General features: G+C 42.0%; 1 protein-coding gene across 3 annotated transcripts in view; it reads left to right on the forward strand.

Moving 5' to 3' along the window:
• PHEX (phosphate regulating endopeptidase X-linked) overlaps positions 1 to 21,603 on the forward strand; it is a 209,195-nt gene that overhangs the window by 80,424 nt on the left and 107,168 nt on the right. The gene's annotated exons all lie outside the window — the stretch shown is intronic.

Genomic DNA, 21,603 nt, shown 5'->3' on the forward strand with positions numbered 1-21,603 from the left:
GATGGAGAATTTGATCAGTTGCAGAGGGTGCTCTGATATCAAGGGTAGCAGATTGTCTCTAAACTGACTGACCAGGATTCTTGCTAAAACTGGGCTATGCAGGCTTGGCAAGGACAAGATGGGGGCCAAGGTCAAGGCCTAGTCAAGAAGAGGGCTTATAGGAACCTGACTAAGGTTTGGTCAAGAAAAGAATCTTGATCAATACTGAAATCAAAGCTAAAGTCACTAGTCCCTTCTTATACATTAAAACATTCTGTATGCAGAAGGTTAATCTAGTTAAAGCGGAACAAATCTTTTATTACACTTCAGATTTAGACCTTATTAACTGAAGAATTAAGACTTTAGTTAGTTGTGTAAAACAATTCAATACATTCTCTTGCACTGTAGTAGCTTCTTTCTTTTTCCCTTTCTGGTAAAGACATTGTTCATGTCCCCAAGTAATGCCATCGATGACCTACAGTATCTTCCAGTTTCCTGAGCTGCTCTGTGTAACCAATTCTGATAGTTGTTCTTCTCCCCCGAACAGGTTTCCCCTCCCAACCCATACTGCTGCAGCTGGTGCCAGAGACTTAAGTACCCACATGGGCCCCATTGCGGTGGTGGAGTTTGAACTTGCAACTTCCATACACTAGGAGTTCACCTCATTAGTTGGCCAAGATAATTGGATTGATGTCCTGTCATAAATATTGAAGTTCTCCAATTCCCCTGCTCACCATTTCTCTCAGTGGTCGAGTAAATGAGACGTAACTCTAATGGTGGCAGAAGTCACACGAAAGTCAGTGTCACACGTTGCAGCGATGCCCTTATCCTGAGGGGTTCTTTGTTCCTTGCAGTTGCCGCTGCTCATGAGGGTTATTCTCAGGACGGCCCTTGTACAGATAAAGACACAGTTCCCTTCAACACAACGTGCAAAGCGAGGCTGTTCTCTCTGGCTAACATGTCCCTTTCCGTTTGTCTGCTCAGTGGCATTAGCTGTCATGTCAAGATCACATTCTTTGGTTCTGGGCTGAGGAGGGCCTGTCTGAATTCAGGCAAACCGAAATGATTTGGGTTTTAAAAGGCTTTTTCACATAGTTATAAAATGTTGGCCTTGTATGGAAACTGCATCCCGTTTCCTGCAAAGCTGCAGTAGCGTCTCATAGCCCAGCTGTACTCCTATCAGTTTGGGCAAGGTAGTTAACATCTTGGCGCCTCTGTCTTCCTGTTTATACGTGGCGCACCAGTTTCTACTGCTACGTTAATGCTGTGTCATGATCAATCACAGAACCTCAGCGGCCTTCACCGATGAGCAGTTATTGCAGGTACATCTGGAGGCAGTTGGTGGTCCCCCGGGCAGCTCTGGTTACTTTGGCTGGGCTTCCCACATGTCTGGGGTTTGGCTGGTCTGGGCTGGCTTTGGCAGAGGGGAGCAGGATGACGTGGCCCTGCTCCAGTTGTCTCACTTCCTTCATCTGGCTCGCCTGGGTGTGTTCTCATAGCCATGGCAGAGGTGCAAGTGAGCAAGCAGGAACACGTGAGGCCTCCTGAGGCCCAGACGCAGACCTGGCATCATGTCAGGTCTACGTTCTGTTGGCCAAAGCGAGCCATGGGGCCAGTCCCAATTGACAGGTGAAGCAGAACCTGCGCTGTAGTGTGAGGAATGGCAAAGTCACGCAGCAAAGGGTGCGGACCAAGGAAGGGGTGGAGAATTAAAGCCATCATTACAGTGAATCACAGATAGGGATACGAAGATGACTTGAGGTTTGTGGGGAGGGCCTGGCGAGGTAATCCACGTAGGAGGCTTAGCACAATGCCTGGTACGTAGTAAGTGCCCAGTGAATGTTAGCCTCTGTTAGGACTATGTGACATGCCTGAGACTAATCACAATGAGAGAATTCATACCGTCAAAGTCCTGGTGTAGACAGTGCAGCTCTCCTGCATTGAAATCGCTTCTTTCTAACCTCTCTTCGAAAGAGTGAGAGTGAGGGAGGTGCCTGTGGGAATTATTGCCGTTCCTCATCCTCCATCCATGCCTATTATAGTAGCTTGCAGTTGGGATAAAGATCCTTTTAATACTAGTGCCCTGGCCACATTCCAGAACTTGCCCTATCATTTCATGCTAAATCTGGCTCCTAGGAGAGTTTCAGGAAACGGCTCAAGGAGCCAAATATAATTCCTAGAACAGATCCAGGTTTCACAACTCTCTGTGGGCTAAATCTTTTTACAACAAAGGTCATCATCTGACCCCAGTCCCGACAGCTCTTTTTAAGCAACCTTTGGCAAAATGACATCCGGCAAAACAAGTAATTTAGATAGCTCATAGGGAATTCTTTTGAAATAAGTGTGGACACCACCCTAGCCTCTGTCTTTGAGTGTTTTGCCACAGTCAAGACACATTTGGCCCATTTTTCTTGTTGGTCTTGGATAACATTGGACACATTATCAGCCACAGTCTTGTCAAGCAGATCTAATCAGACCTGTGGACTGAGAAGACCCTGTACTAAAAATTCATTCGCTGAAAAAAAGTATTTATGCCTTCCAGTAGAGCTGAATTTTAGAAGTGACCAGGCAGTTACTTTCTGGGGGAAGTTTACCCACAGACAAAGGCTACACCATCATGAGAACGGTTGATTTCTCAATGTTATTCTGGTCTCTGCTTAGTTCTCTCTTAGAGCAGAAAAGTAGGAAGCAGGAAAAGACAAGTTATAAAATTTGAACACAGTCTTTCTGTTCATATCCAGTAAATAGGATCTTCCTCCTTATTATCTCCACCTCAGTCTTAAGGCTTTTTGATAAAAGGACATGCAAAACTCTTGCATCACCGATCAACATGCTTTATAGCATGTCTGTGGCCCAAATAGCTTGATAATCTTTTTTTCTTTTGCCAACATATTTAATAGCTATGCAAGTTTGTTAATCCCAACAAACTGGTATGATTTGTTTTATTAGCTTGCTTGGCTGCCAGAAACCTCAGTGTTTTCTAACTCTCCTTAGTTTTTCCGGCTTAACTACTTCTCCCTTCTCTCTCTCTCTTTTTAAAGATTTTATTTATTCATGACAGACACAGAAAGAGGCAGAGACACAGGCAGAGGGAGAAGCAGGCTCCATGCAGGAAGCCCAATGTGGGACTCGATCCTGGGTCTCCAGGATCACACCCCAGGCTGAAAGCGGCACTAAACCACTGGGCCACCAGGGCTGCCCGTCTCCCTTCTCAATATGGGTCTCTTCTTTACTTCTTATTTTCATGCCACTATTATATTTTCATCAGGAGCCAGTTCAAACTCATCTTATTAAATGGTTACAGTATAAACAATTATTTAGTATTTGTTAGTACATTGATTTATATAACGTGTCTGTTTTTAGTAAAGTGACAATTACCAGAAAGAGACATTTTAGAAACTTCCCTCAGCCTTTTTCTTCAGGGTTAACCATATAAATTATTGATAATGGTTCCCATTTTTTACATGCACTAATCAAGTGATAACAATGGAAGGAAACCTGCCCTGCTCTGCACCAGTGGGGAGATTGGAGATTTTGGAATCTATCTTATTAAGATACTTATAGTTGATAAAGAAGATGTGGTCTATGTATACAATGGAATATTACTCAGCCATTAGAAATGACAAATACCCACCATTTGCTTCAACGTGGATGGAACTGGAGGGTATTATGCTGAGTGAAGTAAGTCAATCGGAGAAGGACAAACATTTTATGGTCTCATAAAGGGGAAGGGAGAAAAAATGGGTGGGAAATATCAGAAAGGGAGACAGAACATGAGAGACTCCTAAATCTGGGAAACGAACTAGGGGTGGTGGAAGGGGAGGTGGGTGGGGGGTGCGGGTGACTGGGTGACAGGCACTGAGGGGGGGGGCACTTGATGGGATGAGCACTTGGAGTTATTCTATATGTTGGCAAATTGAACACCAATAAAAAATAAATTTATAAAAAAAGATACTTATAATTTCTAAATATATTAAAATAGAAAACCTATTCAACATTATGGCTTTAAGAATCTTCTTAAAATTATATAATTTTAAGATTAATACACACAATAAACCTTGAAGATTTTTTCTTTTTCTTCCTTTTTTTAGAACTCCAGCAGCCCATGATTATTTCTACCAGATATATATATATATATATATATATATATATATACACCATTTTTTAAGTCATCTGTCCTGTACCATTTAGCATCCTCCCTGTCAGAATGGACTGGGCTAACTTACCAAGTCATTTGATTTCCATTAGTCTGTTTTTGGAATAGCTGCTAGAATAACTGTTATACATTAGCATAGATGAAAGATAGTTGTTTTCAATTTCAGATTCAATTTTATTTCTTTGCTAGATGCCACCAGAGGTTTTGAAAAGGATAAATCAACTTGTATTTATTGAGCATCTGCTATGTATTTTACGAGATATGAAATTATATCTGAAAAATCATATCACATGAGCTATGAAATCGTAAAACAATGTAAAATTTGCAGAACACTTTTAAGTTTGCATATGTCAGGGAGCAAGAATTTCCTCTGCCCCTCAAGGTCCTTCTTGCTATGGACATGAGATAGGTTACCAGGAATAAATCAAATTTATTTTCATAAGTGGGGGGAATCCATACAGCCATGAAATTCCAAAGACAATCAAGCATCACGAGGCTTATAGGAGCTCAGGAGTGGGGTAAGGGTCTGACAATACTAATGGAAGGGATACTGGGGTGTCTGGGTGGCTCAGTCAGTTAAGTGTCTGCCTTTGGCTCTGGTCATGGTCCCGGGGTCCTGGGATCGAGCCCCACATGGGGTTCCCTGCTTTTTGGCGAGCCTGCTTCTCCCTCTGCCTCTGCTTGCCGCTCTCGCTGCTTGTGCTCCCTCTCTCTGTGTCAAGTAAATAAATAAAATCTTTATTTTATTTATTTATTTTTTTAACTTTTATTTATTTATGATAGTCACACACAGAGAGAGAGAGAGAGAGAGAGAGAGAGAGGCAGAGACACAGGCAGAGGGAGAAGCAGGCTCCATGCACCGCCCGACGTGGGATTCGATCCCAGGTCTCCAGGATCGCGCCCTGGGCCAAAGGCAGGCGCTAAACCACTGTGTCACCCAGGGATCCCTAAATAAAATCTTTAAAAAAATAAAGGGCTACATTTAAAAAAAGGCGGGGAGGGAGACCATTTTGTGGGAATGTAAGAGGAGATGTTTGGAAAACAAAGGTGACCCTCTTATGCGAATAAGCTTCTTAGGTGAAGGGGGATCTCTGTGAGTAGCTGTCTTCTTGGTATAAGCAGACAGTTAGTTGAGGGGAAGATAGAGAGCTTTCCCTGAATGTGCTGGGTTTTGATTGCTTTTGACTCAAAATAATGTTCCTGCCAGAGTGGGCCATCTTGGGATGGCCTGCCCTCGGCCCCTACAGTTTCCTCTTCTAAAACTTTCCTTCACTCAGTAGAAGGTGAGTTGGTAGGATGTTCCGTCTCTTTGAACCAGTCTCGTACTCCTGACAGTAGGTCAGGTCAGTTAAACTCATTTTATTAGGAGGCAGTGATGCAGCCGTGTTCTCAAAGCTAGGCCAAGCCATCGGGTATTAAACAAGAGGCATTTGTATGGAAACGAAGACAGTGGTTAATGATTGGATCAAATTAGAAACCACTTTGAGTCTGAGAATAGCTAGGTGAGATGTTTTCTAGATGTCAAGCTTGAAGCATCTTTAGATAGAGTGAGAGCAGCCAGTGGTAGTCTGATGTTCCTGGTCTGTGGTTTGAATGTCTCTGGTGATCTTTTTGAAAGGCCCACAGAGCAACAGATGGGAAGGTTGCCTATATGTGAGATTTTAGAGATTTCTCTAAAGTTTACATCAAGTCATTCATATTTGTTTGCAGGATTTTAGGAGAAAGGGCAGTTTTGGTTTTCAAATGAATCCAACTCAAAAAGATGGGAGAAAAATTGAAAACATTAGTTTGGAGAGTTATAGCCAGGCATTGGAGGAAACTAGAAGGAATCGGGATCTGGGTGAGTTTATAATGAACAGTGCTAGAGTTTAATATTTATTGAAAAGTGTTATTGAAACACATCTTCTCTATATAATCACCCTCATGTTTACCAAAGATAGCCTAATTTGTATTTGTCTGTGAAAAGCCTAGTTTTAAAAAACCTTGGCTTGATCGTTTACATAAGTGCAGCAAGAATAGCAGTTGACCATAAGACTTTTTGGGGGAAGACAGGTGGAGGGGGAGAGTGAGAATCTTAAGCAGATTCCACACCTAACGTGGAGCCTGACTCGGCTCAATCCCATGACCCAGAGATCATGACCTGGGCAGAAATCAAGAGTTGAATGCTTAACTGACTGAGCCATTCAGGTGCGCCAGGACTTTTTAATTTTAATTTTATTATTTTTTTCTTGTGAATTTGTTTTTATTGAGCTCTAAGGGATGGATTGAGTTGGGAAATGTCACCATGGATTTTGTCCCCACCAGGGGGAAATGTCCATTCTGATTTTCCTGGGATAGCTTCTGGAACTTTTTCTCTTTCTTGAAGCTGCTGCTCTTGGCTGCCAGCAGCTTCATCAGATCTGCTGCTGAGCAAGCAGCTCCTCCTTGGAAGAGAATTTTGTTTTTTCTTGGGGACACTGCTGCTTCCTGCCTCTTCAAGATCATTAACTGGTTCTTCTTCAGGGAAAGATTTCTTCCTCTTGGGAAGGCTTCCACTGCCAGCCTTCTCTTCAAGATCACCACTCACCAGCTCCTCCTTGGAAAAAGATCTCTTTTTCTTGGGTTTAGAGAAAAAGAGACAGAGATAGATGGGATCTCCTTTCCATTCTCCTGAGGAGCCTTCTGGGGCTTTTGCTTTTGCTTTCTTTTGGGCCGTTCACCTGTCTTGTCGCATTGCTCAGAGGTACTGCTGCTGTTTTCTGAAGACAAGAGAGTGCTCGCAGCCAGATGTTGCTTGCTTTCTTCATGTATTTCTTCTCCTGTTTCTTCAGCTTCCTAGCAATCTTAGCAGCCACTTCTGTCTGAACCATTGCCTCCTTTCTGGCATCCACATTCTTTCATGCAATCTCTCTAGTCTCATAGAAGGACAGGTACTCCTTGGCTTTCTCTGGAAGCTTCTCCCCAAATATACTTGTGGGCACCTCAGAGAAGCAATCACTTCTTGTGGCAATACTGCATTTGTTTGCGAGGTATTGGAAGATGCAGCCTTTGTTCTTGGCAGCTGCTTGGCCAGTGCAGGCGTAGTGGAAAATGAGGCCATATTTTGTGATGTCACCCTTTGTCTTCAGGGCTCTGGAAATCTCGTCCATTTGCTGGGCCCTGGGAATTACTCAGATGCTAAGGATGGCCAACGCTTTTTTTTTTCTCTTAAACCTGCTTTGCTGGAGCTTTTTATGAGGAATCCCTAGATTGAACTTTTAACAGCCTTTTGAGGCCAGAAGCCAAGCCAAATACTTGCCATCAGATGTCGCCTGCAATGCCTATAGATTTGGGTTAATTCCTCTCTCTTGAGGTCCCCTAAATATCTTGAGGTTTTGTACCTGCCAGAAAGTGACCTTCTTTATTCACCTAGTAAGCAAGGTATCAGGCTGACATTTCCTGAGCGGCTTTATTGATTCAGTAAAGTCAACCTTAGTTCCTTAAAGCTGTCTGGTCATATCTGAGTCTGTGCATGTCTCTTTCAAATAGGACATTCTAGTCAAAGCCTTGGTAATATAACCAATGTTTCCAGTTACGTCATGTCATAAGGAGAACAGATTCTTATTGAGCTTATGCAAATATGTTGCCATGAAAATATAATAATCCTTCCTGAGCTACTAAATTTTGGAGGGATCAGGTAGGGAGAGAAAGACAAATGTTTTATTTTGTTCATGAAGGTGTATTTTATCAAAATGCTGTAAGTCAGTTAGCTTAAGAGAAAAATTTCCTTAAATCTGGAAAAACAAAGCATTTTTTTTTAAAGAAATCAGCAATGTTTTAAACAGAGTCATAAAAATTAGTTATCCTCCTCAGTTCATTCAGTGCCATGTTATTAATTACTATTCTGCTTAAATCCAGTTTTTCCATTAGTTCTGGAAATTTTTACATAGTTCATTTTTACGATCTTAAGGTTATCAGAAACTTGTCCTTAGACTTCTTTTTATGAGTCTCAGTGAAGATGCACATTTGTAACAGCATCAGAGTAAAACAGTAATTAAATGACAAGACTTAAAAATGTCCAGGGTCAGAGATCTGATTAGAGTTCATTGTAATGCAGGTGACGAGGAAATTTGGTTATGTCTGTGACACACAGCACTTTAAGATAATAACATACCAGGACATCTGATTTCTAGGAGTTTCATACCATTTTTAGAGCACTTATCTTAATAACACATCTACACAAATAAAATCTAAGAGGGTTTGGTACCACTTATTTGACAATGCTTCTCATGTGCTTTAACAAACCAAATAAGCCTAATTAATGTCTCACAGAATCTTTGAAATGTTCCATGGGCCCTTTGTAATGCCTCAGATTGTGGCCAAAAGAGTTGGATTTTGGAAAGCATGTCAAAAGATATTAAAATGTTTGTATATTTGATTAAATGGGATCACATATATATTATTATGAAACAATATATAATTATCCATTTAACCAAAGTGACTATAAAAAGATTTCAGAGGCAAATGCAGAATGTTACATGGTTGTGGGCACAATTTAGCTCTTTTTTTTAAAACAAGATTTTATTTATTTATTCATGAGAGACAGAGAGAGAGAGAGAGAGAGGCAGAGAAACAAGCAGGCTCCATGCAGGGAGCCCGACATGGCCCTCGATCCCGGGTCTCCAGGATCACACCCTGGGCTAAAGGTGGCGCTAAACCGCTGAGCCACCAGGGCTGCCCTAGTTCTTTAAACATTAAGGCTCAGTTTATTTATTTATTTATTTATTTATTTATTTATTTATTTATTTTAAAGATTTTATTTATTTACTCATGAAGGAGAGAGAGAGGGAGAGAGGCAGAGAGACACAGGCAGAGAGACACAGGCAGAGGGAGAAACAGGCTCCATGCAGGGAGCCCGACATGGGACTCTATCCGGGGACTCTAGGATCACGACCTGGACCTAAGGCAGGTGCTAAACTCAGTTTTCTTAAGTAATCAAAGACTTGATAAACGTAGAAAATTATTTTGACAAAACACATCATCCTAGTTCTCTAGGTAGATAACTTTAAAGGCAAAGAAAAAATTTTGATTACAGTTGCTTATTAAGAGTAGTTCAGGGGCAGCCCTGGTGGCGCAGTGGTTTAGCGTCACCTGCGGCCCGGGGTGTGATCCTGGAGACCTGGGATCGAGTCCCACTTCGGGCTCCCTGCATGGAGCCTGCTTCTCCCTCTGCCTGTGTGTCTGTCTCTCTCTCCCTGAATAAATAAATAAATAAATCTTAAAAAAAAAAGAGTAGTTCAGGAAAATTTTGTCCTTTTAACAAAGACAAAATTTTAATTTTGTGCCAGTTTATTTTTGATATTAAAACCCATTTACTTACTTAAATTTATCCTAATCTTAGCCAGAACCAACCACACATCAAATTTCTTTCCAAGTTTTTTTTTCCATAAATCTTTTACAACTTTCTTCTTTACATTCAGATTTTGTCCTACTTTCTCTCTTTAAATAACCAGCCTCACTTTAGGACAAAATTATTTTCTTTCCCTCAACAAAAATGTATTTCTATTCCTTGTACTACTTCTTACACAAAACACACATCTTATTTTCCTTGCATAGAGTTGTTCCCCTTATTATTTCCAGTACTTATAACTATGTTTATTAGAATTCCTAGAGATTCTTGGAAACCTTAATTTCTAGCAAAAACGAAGTAGTAAACACTTGTAAACTGTTATGCCAGTAGTCTTTAAATTGACAAATTTAAATTTATGAATACATTTTCTAATTTCTAGAAACATGCGCTTTTTTATAGTACACCCTTTCAATAAGGCACAAAACATGTTTTATTAACAGATCCAAGTTTGTCTTTAGTTTGTCATAAGACAAAAGCTAGGTGTAGTACTTAATGCTTCATTATTTTATCTTATTTGAAAATGATCTAGATGTTAAATGATTTAACTTCTCATTTAACTTACCAAAACTTTAAAGTTTCAGGTTACCAAAGCTTTTGATAGCTTTTGGAGGCAACTTAAAAATTTACCTACAAACCTTTTTGTCTTATTTTCATCAGCTTAGTGTACTTATTCTTAACACTTCCATTTCAATTGCCCAACAAACTTTATGAGGCATTAGACAAAGTTTTTTTTTTTTTTTTTTGCATTAGACAAAGTTGCCCATTACTTTAAGTTTTTTCCCTGGTAAATGTTGTAACAGAGAAAATGAATTTGTTCATCTTGTAGTGAACACAGGCAGGATTAGTTTTATATTTTATGCTGGTAACTCTGAAGATATGTCCATTAAATAAACCAGCAATCTTGAGTTAGCTCTAATACTGAACATTTCCCCAGATCACATGAACTCGAAAAACATTTGGCTTGGTTTCTGTCTTTCTGAGAGTTAGATGCCCAAACTTATAAGCACTCGCCCTCAAACCTACTACATAGAGCTCTTTTACAAGTTCATTTTTGCACAGTCATCCAGAGGCAGAGATAATATCTTACATTAACAACGTATGTGGACACACACACAGTGACAAGATGCAAACAAAAATCTTCTAGCTTTTCTTTTTATTGATACTTGTGGAGAGAACAATAAAAGTTCAATTTCCAATATCTCCCTCTCTCTTTTTTTTCTGATGAAAAAGTCTTCCTAATGTTTGTATTTTGAGGAATGGCTCTTACATGTAGAGATGATGGAGGTAGAAAATTTACACCATAAACGTCCAGAGAAAGTATCCGAGTTTTCTCCAAGATAGAGAGTTGGAGTGTGTCTGCCTGTTATCCAGGGTGCTAGAGTCTGGGCACAAGAACTCTTTGAGCAGTTTGTACTTTAAAAAGACATCTTAGGGCACCTGGGTGGCTCAGTGGTTGAGCGTCTGCCTTTGGCTCAGGTCATGATGCCGGGGGGCCTGGATGGAGTCCCACATCGGGCTCCCCGTGGGGAGCTTGCTTCTCCCTCTGCTTGTGTCTCTGCCTCTCTCTCTGTCTCTCATGGATAAATAAATAAAATCATTTAAAAAAGACATCTTACCCTTTTTTTTTCTTAGGCTCAGGTGATTATGGGCTGTGTTTACAAATTTCAAAGGCACAGTAGGTTTTAGAATTTCAAGAAACAGAGAAAGAATGCAAACTTTTTTTTCTCTCCAGTTTTTCAGAGTGATTGCTATTTAAAATTTGCCCTTTAAAGAAAAGTACAGGAAAATTTTGTTCCAATATCCTGATCTTTTATATTTCTGCACATATTTAGAGAGAAATAGGTGCATTTGGAGGAGTGATAAAGCTGGGCAGGCTAGGACTTATTTCTAAAGTTGCATTTCTGGGTTTGTAGAGACTTGTAAAACACACATTTGTTTCTTTCTTTAAAAAAAAAGATTTTATTGGGAGATCCCGGGGTGGCTTAGCGGTTGAGTGCCTGCCTTCGGCTCAGGTCATGATCCCGGGACTCCCGGGTCATGCCCTGGGCCAAAGGTAGATACTCAACCACTGAGCTACCCAGGCGTCCCCACACATTTGTTTCTAATCTCCTAAAGAATTAGATCATGGTCTGAAAATCAAGGGTCTGGCCCATTTTTAAAAACTAAATTTGCTTTTTTATATCAAGAAAAATTTTTAACTAAAATGGGAATCAAGAGGGGCACCTAGCTGGCTCATTTGGTTAAGTTTCTGACTCTTGGTTTTGGCTCAGGTCATGATCTCATGGTTGTGGGATCGAGCCCTGGGTACTGGGGCTCTGCACTCATCAAGGAGTCTGCGTGAGGATTCTTTCCCTTTCCTTCTGCCCCACTTCCATGTGTGCACATGTGCACTCTGTCTCTCTCAAATAAATACATCTTTTAAAAAATGAGAATCAGGAGATTTATGTCTTTGTCAAGTCTGTATAAAGCATTTTAACAAAAGCCTTTTTTCCAGGTACACAGTTCAACCTTGGCCCATGAATATTGGCCTTTTGCAGATCGTTTGTAGGAGGGGTAGGTTAAAGTTTGGTTCTGTTTCCTCTGTGAAGAGTTGTGAATAGTCATTAATCTTTCCTTTCTAAATTTGGTAGGCTCTTCTGAAAGCAGAGGTAAAAGGACTTTATAATTGAAAAGCCCTGCGGCTGTCTAGGGACACGAATTCTTTTGGGGTGGGGGTCTAGGATATACGGGCAAAGGACATTGCATAGGAATGCCGGAAGCTGGCAGAGCCAGATTACAGAGCCCTGGAAGGTAGGAGCAAAGCAAGCCTTATTGCCAGTCTCAGGTGCTTTTGTTAAATTCGTTTCTTGGCTTTTAGCATTTACATGAACAACCTGTATACTTTGAACCTAGAATTTAATTTAGGCTAGAACACTCCCTGTAAATCTCATAGGGAAAGGGAAGTTACAACAGGCAGATGAGGATAGATTTTAAGAAGGGGGACTTCGGTTGGATGTGAACATTTATTTTTAAATCTTAAGCCTGATTTCTGTTCTTTTATCTTTTCAGGGAGTCCCTAAGGCTAGCCAGTATACTAATAAGAGAATTGAGAGCTTTCTATAAAGCATATTTTTCTATTAAATACAGCCAATTTAGAGAATCCATCATCTGGCCATTGGCAAGTAGGATATGTGAATAGGAACTCAAACCACAATAAGCCTTTTAATGGCTTAATGAAGACTTAAGAGGCATCCAAAGAGGGCAGGCCTCATGATCCAAAAGTTTACTCCCAAAAATTAGTCTAAGAAATTAAAACTATGCCTTGTACAGGCAATAAGGATGGTGTGGTGAAAACAATGTCTCCAGTCCTCATCAAATTGTGAGAAGCCTCCTCCAGTTAGCTCATCTGTGACACGGGGCGGGTGCTTCTGGAATGGGATTTGCCAGCACTGCCAAGCAACAAAAGTTGAGGCAGAAGAGATTCCTCTGGGCTGGAGCCTCTCATGACAGACGTTCCTGAGAGCTGGCACAGCTGGAGAGAGATAGAGAGACTCAGATTCCTGGTCTATTTGGTCACCAAGGTGCACCCTGGTAAGTGCACCCTCTGAATGATGGAGACCAAAGAGAACATTCTCACTGGTCACAAAACCAAGCTCTTAGGACACAGAATACAACAAAAGGAAAAATCATAATTCATAGCAAAGTTTGTCTAGTATGCACATTAACAGTTTAGGCTGAGCATTGGGTCTTTTAGGGTCACACTAATACCCACGAGAGATGTGCTGTGAGTTGGGGATTGTGTGTTGTTTTACAGGGTACCCTATTGCACAGAAGTTTTCTTGAGGTTGGCAGGTGACCTAGTGTCAGTCTAACCCATTCCATGACCAACTTCTGAGTTAGGTAGAGAGCACTCTAACAGCTTTTAAGTGCTGCACCTGTGTCCACCAGTTTTATGGCTTCGTCCTCCAAAATGTCCCTTAGCAATAGCCTTTGCCTCATGTGCACATTAACCCATGGCGAAGTTTGTGTGAAAAATGACACAAAGACACAGAGGAAAACAAAGACTTATATGTGGGAGGAAATGGATCAGAAACCAAAGAGTACTCTACCAAATTTAACCAGTGAGTTTCTAAGCCCAAAGAAATAGCTCCACAAATATTTTTTCCTGCTAATCTAAATTTAGAAAGAGAGAAGAAGGCCTCTCCGCATTCTTGCTCCATCAGATTCCACAAAGAGAGATTATAGGAGACTGACATGGTAAGAAATCTTGCCTTCTGCCAGCTGTTTGTCTGATGTCCCAAGGATCTCTCTGGTGCAACTGTGTCTGGCATGAGTTGTGTCTTGCAAGTTGTTGTCTTGCTGACTACACCCGCCATCGGGGAGGAAGAATTTCCTTTCCCCTTCATGATCCTTCTAGCTGGACCAAGAATCCACTTGACATGAAAGCGATTAACAGGAGAAAGTCAAGTTTAGTTTTGTCTATATGGGGAATCCACACAGCCATGAAATACCGAAGACATTGAGGCACCAGGAGGCTTATCTGAGCTCAGGAGAGGGTGTAGTCTGAGGACACAAAGGGGACAAAGACTATTAACACAAAGGTAGAGCAGATGTTTGGGAGACGTAGGTTGCCTTATTATGCAGTTAGGTTTTTTAGGAAAGAGGCATCTCTGAAAAGCTATCTTCTTGGTATAAGCAGGCAGTTGAAGGGGAAGTAAAGAGCTTTTCCTGAGTCTGTTGGGTTTTGATTTTTTTAAAAAAAGATTTTATTTATGTATTCATGAGAGACACACAGAGAGAGAGAGGCAGAAACATAGGCAGAAGAAGAGGCAAGGCAAGCTCTTCGGGGAGCCTGATGCAGGACTCGATCCTGAGACCCTGGGATCATGCCCTGAGCTGAAGGCAGATGCTCAACCATTGAGCCACCCAAGTGTCTCTGGTTTTGATTGTTTTTGACTTAAAATAATATTTATGCTAAACTGGCCCATTTCGGTGGCTTGCCAGTGGCCCCTACATTTACATATTCATCACCTCATTTGATCTAAATTGTGATTCCTATTTTCAAGCTTAGGGATTTTGTTGTGGAGACCAAATATATGTAAATGACAATTAAACACACACCTGTATTCTAGTCATAAGCCTAACAGGAAGTCTGAGAAGGGACTGAAAGTATGGGTTTAAAGTTTTGGGTTCATGGATGTGAGGAAGGATCTGAGTTGGCCATACAAGGTTTTTTTTATTGCTAGAGACAGAGCTTTGAAGGAAACTGTAACTGACAATGGGATGGACCGACTCCTTGGAGCAATAGTGGCATACGTTCCTTCAAATGCATTACTAGAACAATCTTGATTCATTTATATAAAACACAGCGTTCCTATGTACATGCAATGGGGAAAATGGTAAGGAGAGGTCAAAAGAGAAGTAGGTGAGACAACCTAAAATTTCCAAAGGTAGAAGTGTCTTGTTAAAAAAACAAAACCTTCCATGGAGGGGCAGCAGGTGCATGCATATGCATGTGTGACTCTCCAGTGTCTCATATAGAAAACTATGGGCAAAATCCTGGATTGCAAAGCCTGAAAAGGGGAACCACTTTTAAATAGCAGTGGTTGAGGAAAAGAACTAACAGCTGCCTGTAGACCAACTGAATGAACTGTATTTTCTTTTCTTTTCTTTTTTAAAGATTTACTTAAGTAATTTATTTTAGAGAGAGAAAGAGAAGGAGAGTGAGCACTGAGGGAGGGGCAGAGGGAGAAGGAGAGAAAGAATCCCAAGTAGACTCCCCTCTGAGTATGGGGCCTGGTACAGGCTCAATCTTACTACCCTGAAATCATGACCTCAGGTGAAATCAAGAGTCGGATGCTTAACCGACTCAGCCACCCAGGTGCCCCAAATGAACTATATTTTCAGTGTGGATCCCTGAGATTCGAAATAAATAGATACTTAGGAAAATACTGCTTTGCCTGGAGGGCCCTCATGCTCAATATGGCATATTTTACCATAAAAACACTTGAGTTAATTTTACATACTTTTATTTTTGTCTCTAAAAAATATTTTCTATGGAAAACTTCAACTTAGGACTTCCACCTTAAGTGATTTCTATTAATGTTACAGGTTGGCTAGTGGGGGCATTAGGTCAAGGTTTGGTGAAGAAATACTCTCTTTTCCTTATTTTGAAATTCTAGCAGGCTTTTGTGCCTCAGGGAACATGGCTTAACTGAAGGTGATGTTATTATGTGATACTGCAGAGAAGTCTAAAGATAAAAATCAGAAGTGTTCAGTGATTTCCTAGTTCCAACATGCTAAGCTCATTATTTCTTTTATTTGCATTGACGTGACAACCAATGACATTAATCACCATAAAAGATTTCACTTGTTCTTGAACTCTGCTGGGGTGGCTCAGCCCTGTTTCACAGAAAATGTCACACAATAAATCTGTACAGTCTGCAAAAAAGAAAGCAAGCAGAACCTGCCAGGGGGCCCCGGGGCGGGGGCGGGGTTGGCACCTGAGAGGATGAGAACTGAAGCCAGAGGAGGCTCACAGGGGGGCTGAGAGAGGAGTGATGGCTTGGGTTTTGACATCTGTGAAGGGGCCATAGAGAGGCTGAGTTACCAAGGTAGGGATTTATGAAAGACTGAGGTGGTGCTGGGAGAGATGAGTGGGGAGAGCGAAAGGAAGCTGAGGAAGGAAGCCACCTGCGTCAACTATGTCATTCTGTGTCCTGGCAATAGGCAGAAAGCTTTTTGCACTTGAAACGAAGGAAGAATTCTTCCTCTGTCCTTCAAGGTCTTTTAGCTGGACTGAGAAATTTACATGAGTCAGATTAACAGGAGAAGAAACCAAAGTTTTATTACACGGGCACCGTCACCCTCTAAGGAAACGGAGATGTAAAGGAGTGACCAGGCAGTTTTTATAATCATAGACAGACAGTAAATCCGCGAGGAATTGACAGGACAAAGGAAACTTAACTTTGGGAGCTTCAGTAGTCAGAAATGCTAGACAGAATTTGGGCTGGGGTAGTAAATTAGTAAAAAGTAACATGAACTGTTGACACAGCCTTCTCAGCTCTAACCTTCCCATCTCCGGTGGTAAGGATGTCTCTACCCCCTGGGACGGGGGTGGCACCTTTTGCAGGGGAGATTTACTTCCTGCTTTCAGGGGGATGGAAGAGGCTGTCTCTTTTGTGACTTTTATTTAAAATAATCAGTATGCTAAAGTGGCACATTTTAGGGCAACCTGTCTTTGGCCCTGGCCCTGTCTTAAGAGATGTCCATTTGAAATGCCAGTCAGCAGGGTAGAGACCGAGAGCCTTAAGCATCTATGCAAAATGTTGAAAATGTTGGTGACTTCAAGAGCCATTGTAATGCCTAGGGATGGCAAGGGGGGGGGACCTACAAAGCCATGCTGCCTAGAGAGCGGTATCTGGAAGCACTCAGCCTCATTTTATGTATGTATGTATGTATGTATGTATTTATTTATTTATTTATTTAAGAGAGGGAGGGGGATAGAGAGGTGGGGGGAGAGGCGGGGGGGAGAGAGAATCTGAAGCAGACTCCCAGCTGGGTGTGGAGCCTGACGCAGGACTTGATGTCACAACCCAGAGATCATGACCTGAGCAGAAACCAAGAGTTGGACACCAAGAGCCACTCAGGCGCCCCAGCCTCATTTTAATAATAGGTACATACTTCATAAAAGTGCCCTAAAGCAAAGAGGAGCGGCATGATCTTAAGATTCTCCATGGAAGTCCTAAAATTCCAAAACATGTATCTGCCAAAGATCTTTTTGGCTTGGGTAGTGCTTATTTTGTTCTATTTGATTAGATCATTTATTTTAAACCACAATGAAAGCAGGTTAATTTTCACACTCTTTACTCCAAGCATTTTCCTTGGGACGTGTTGAGCTTTTTAGGTATTCTTTAGGTGCTTTCTGTTATCACCACATGTTGGCTAGGGTACTGAGAGCAAACCTTTCGTTGCCCTCCTTGTTCTCATGTGTAAATACCTCTCTTCCTACCAGTAGGTTCATGTCGCCAGGATGCATATAGCTGTATGTGAAGAAACTGAATTTTTTTTAAATTCTTTTTTTTTAATTTTTATTTATTTATGATAGTCACAGAGAGAGAGAGAGGCAGAGACACAGGCAGAGGGAGAAGCAGGCTCCATGCACCAGGAGCCCGATGTGGGATTCCATCCCGGGTCTCCAGGATCGCACCTTGGGCCAAAGGCAGGCGCCAAACTGCTGCGCCACCCAGGGATCCCAAGAAACTGAATTTTTTAAGAGAAACCTCCCTTTTAGCAGAAGATCTTGCTCTTATTTCATGGAGAAAAGACACACCATTGTGCTAAGCCCTCAACCTTCCACCATCTAATTGAAAGATTCTTCTGTATTCCTGTCCATCATTTTACCCTTCTCTCATAGACCTGCCTCCTGTCTAAGTTGTATCCTTCTAGATATTCTCTGGATCCTGTCCCCTTTGCCTTGTTAGAGCCCAACCCCTGTATTTTCAACCTCTTAATCTTCACTGAATCCTTTTTTTCAATATTTTTTCTTTTAGATTTTTAAAAAGATTTGTTTTACAGCAGTTTTATGATTATAGCAAAATTGAGAGGAAAACATTTCTCATATATCCCCTGACCTCACACATATGGAATCTCCCCCATTATCAACATTGCTTTTCAGAATAGTACGTATTTTTTTTTTTTTTATGATGAACCTACATTGACACATATCACTCAAAGTCCATAGTTTACCTTAGGGTTCACTCCTGGTGTTATACGTTCTATGGGTTTGGAAAAAAACCATAGTGACCTGTATCCATCCTTATGCTATCATACAGAGTAGTTTCACTGCCTTAAAAATCCTCTGTGCTTTACCTATTCATTGCTCTCTCTACACCCCTGGCCACCCCTGGTCCTCTTACTGTCTCCATAGTTTTGCCTTTTCCACCATGTCATAGTGTTGGAAATACACCGAATGTAGCCTTTTCAGATTGGCTTCTTTCACGTAGTGATATGTACTTAAGGCTCCTTCATGTCTTGTCATGGCCTGCTAGCTCATATCTCTTCAGGGCTGAATAATACTCCATTGTCTGGAAGTACCAGTTTGTTTGTTTATCCAGTCACTGACTGAAGCACATCTTCGCAGGGTCTTCCAAGATTGGCAATTATGAATAGTTTCTGTAAACATCCTTGTGCAGGTTTTTGTGCTGGTATCTGTTCCTGACTTTTGGGCAAATCCCAAAGAGCACGGTTGCTGGATCCCGTGGTAAGATTATGTTTAATTTTGTAAGAAACCGCCACATGGCTTTCCAAAGTGGCTCTGCTATTTTGCATTCCCACCAGCACTGAAGAAGACTTCTGTTGCTCCACAGCCTTGCCAGCAGCATTCAGTGGTGGCAGTGTTGTGGATTTGGGCCCTTCTAATGGGTGGGTAGCGGTATCTCATTGCTTCAGTTTGCATTATTCTGATGACCTCTCATGGGAAGCATCTTTTCTTATGCTTGCCATGTGTAAATTCTCTTTAGGAAGGTGACTGTCAAGGTCCTTGGCTCGTTTTTAAAATCACTTTGGTTCTCTTATTGTTGAGTTCCCAGTGATACTTAGACACAGTCACATCTCTTACATGGTCAACAGCCACAACAACAGAAGCGGCAACAGCAGCAACAGTGACAAACATACACATGGCGACCCAAACCCCAAACCCTCAGTCTTCTCTCTTAACCCTACATCTCCCTCTGCCTTGTCTTTGCTTTCTGTCTTTCATGGTGTAGGAGCAGAGGGCAGGCTACCCCAAGATGGGCTGCTTTGGCATTAAGATTATTCTGAGCTGAAGGGCTTGAGAGAAACTTTTGCCTGTCCCTTCCCCACAATGAAGAATCTAAATTGGGAGTCTTTCCCACAGTAAGCGTTATTAGCAGAGATAAGTTTTATTTGAGTGACCCACGGGACAGACATCTAATTACCAAACACCTGCTCTTCTTACTGCTCGGTGAAGTGCATTCCTGAAGTCCTAGGCGCCCTACCCCTTTGTCCTTAGTTTAGAATGACATGCAGACCTCATCTGGCCAACCTTTGGAATTTCCACATCTGTGGGGATTTCCCATACATACGCTATTCAATTTGATTTTCCCCTATTAACCTGTCTTATGTCAGTTTGATTCTTAGTCCAGCTAGGAGGACTCTCAAAGGGGCCAGGAATTCTTGCCCTCTGAGCTAGACAAAGTCCTTGACCGAGTTGTCCACACTCACTGTTTCCAGTTCCCATGCACCCTTCATCCCACTGAGGTGTGGCTTTTATCCCCAGCCCTCTTTCTCTTCCAGCATCCCCAGTCTTAGAAAATAGCAGTAGCATTCCCCTAGCTGCCCATACTGGAAGCCTGGGGAGGAATCTGACCCTGGTTCCATTGATTTGGTTACTGAGTCCATCTCAAATTAATTTGCCCACTTTTTCCCCACCCTGATTGTCCCCTCCCTCATTAGCTTGGGAAGATATTGTTTCATCTTTTATGTGAAGATGACAGGCAGACTGACATGTGTTGCCGTGTGATGAAGTCATAAAAATTTAGGGGTGCTGGTGGCTGAACAGGCATAAAAATCTAGTCGCTGAGAATTTCTTGTCATTTTAACATCCTCCTTGTGTGGGTTTTCTGTTTGAAATTGCGACTTCTGCATCTCTCTGTTGATTCCCTTTTACTTGCCTGGCATTTCCCTTGTTTACGAGGCACACCTCTGTTGATCCTACAAGTTCTGAGATCACAGCTGTCACTTAGCTCTGTGGTTGGAACAGATCATGGACTGTCTTGACTCTTATTTTCTTTATCTGTAAAATAGGTGCCCTCCCCCTCCCAGACCGCTGCGGCTCCGCCCTGGCTGCGCAGTAGACTCACCCGGGGGGCTTTTGGGACTCCCAGCCCAGGCTGCATCCTGCAGCAGTGACAGGAGCAGCCTGACTCTCCGCCCTCAGAGATCTCAGTGTGTAGACAAGGTTGACAACCACTGACTTTATTGTTTTAGAGGACCATGACTCTTCGTTTACTGCATGTTTTCAGCCATGCCCCAATCCCAAGTTGAGATTTCCCTTAATGTTTTTACTTAGTTGGGAAAAAATAGCTGTGAAGTTCCCCCCACCCCCTTCCATCTGCTGTTTGTTCTTATTTACATATGATGGAACCCAGCCCACTGATTTACAGTTCTGGTTCTCTTACAACTGTTATTGAACTGAAAACATAGCTGAAAACCTATTAAACAGAAAAAAATTATTTCAAGCTCTGTGCCGACAATTCATTATAGAACCAAGGAGACGTCTAAACTTTCCTTCTAGAATTAATGCTAAAAATGGATTTACAACCCCTTAATCCTAAGTGAAAAATTTAATCCTGGTGCCAAACCTAGTATTTATTCTTCTTAAGTGTCCTACCAAGAAAATGAAGGCATCTCTGCAAGAGAATGGAATTTGGTGGTGGTGGTGGGGGGGTTGTACCCATAAATGGGCAAGACCTCCCACACTGCTCTGTGTGGGCCTCTGAAGGCAGGCGTCAGCATCTCTCTTCCCCTAGTTCTCTCTGCTGACCCATAAACACTGGAAGAAAAGCCAGGGCAAACAGCATCAGTGTGGGTGTGTGATCTTACTGTCAAAACACTGGCACAGGTCTCTCAGGAGTCAGCTTTGCTGTAGTAGTCCCCTTCAGACCTACCATCTTATTTTAATTTATTTATCTTTTAAAGATTTCATTTATTCATTCATGAAAGACAGAGAGAGAGAGAGGCAGAGACACAGGCCGAGGGAGAAGCAGGCTCCATGCAGGGAGCCCAACGCAGGACTCGATCCCTGGTCTCCAGGATCAGGCCCTGGGCCGAAAACAGGCGCTCAACCGCTGAGCCACCCGGGCGTCCCCAGACCTACCATTTTAGATTTGAAATAACCTAAGACTTTTCTAAGCTGCAAGGGAGTAGAGAGGAGAGAAGGAGGATTACAGAGAATGGCCAAGCATTTGGTCTGACCGCTGGCACTCATTTTGGGAAAAGCTAGGGTCTTGACAGGAGTCTGAATTATACTGGGGGAGGGTCTCCTGGGGTGCTGGCTCTCCCTGTCTGTCTCCCTGTTAACAGTGTCTCCTTCAGCTGT

This window comes from Vulpes vulpes, chromosome X (assembly GCF_048418805.1).
Source record: "Vulpes vulpes isolate BD-2025 chromosome X, VulVul3, whole genome shotgun sequence".
NCBI lineage: Eukaryota > Metazoa > Chordata > Mammalia > Carnivora > Canidae > Vulpes > Vulpes vulpes.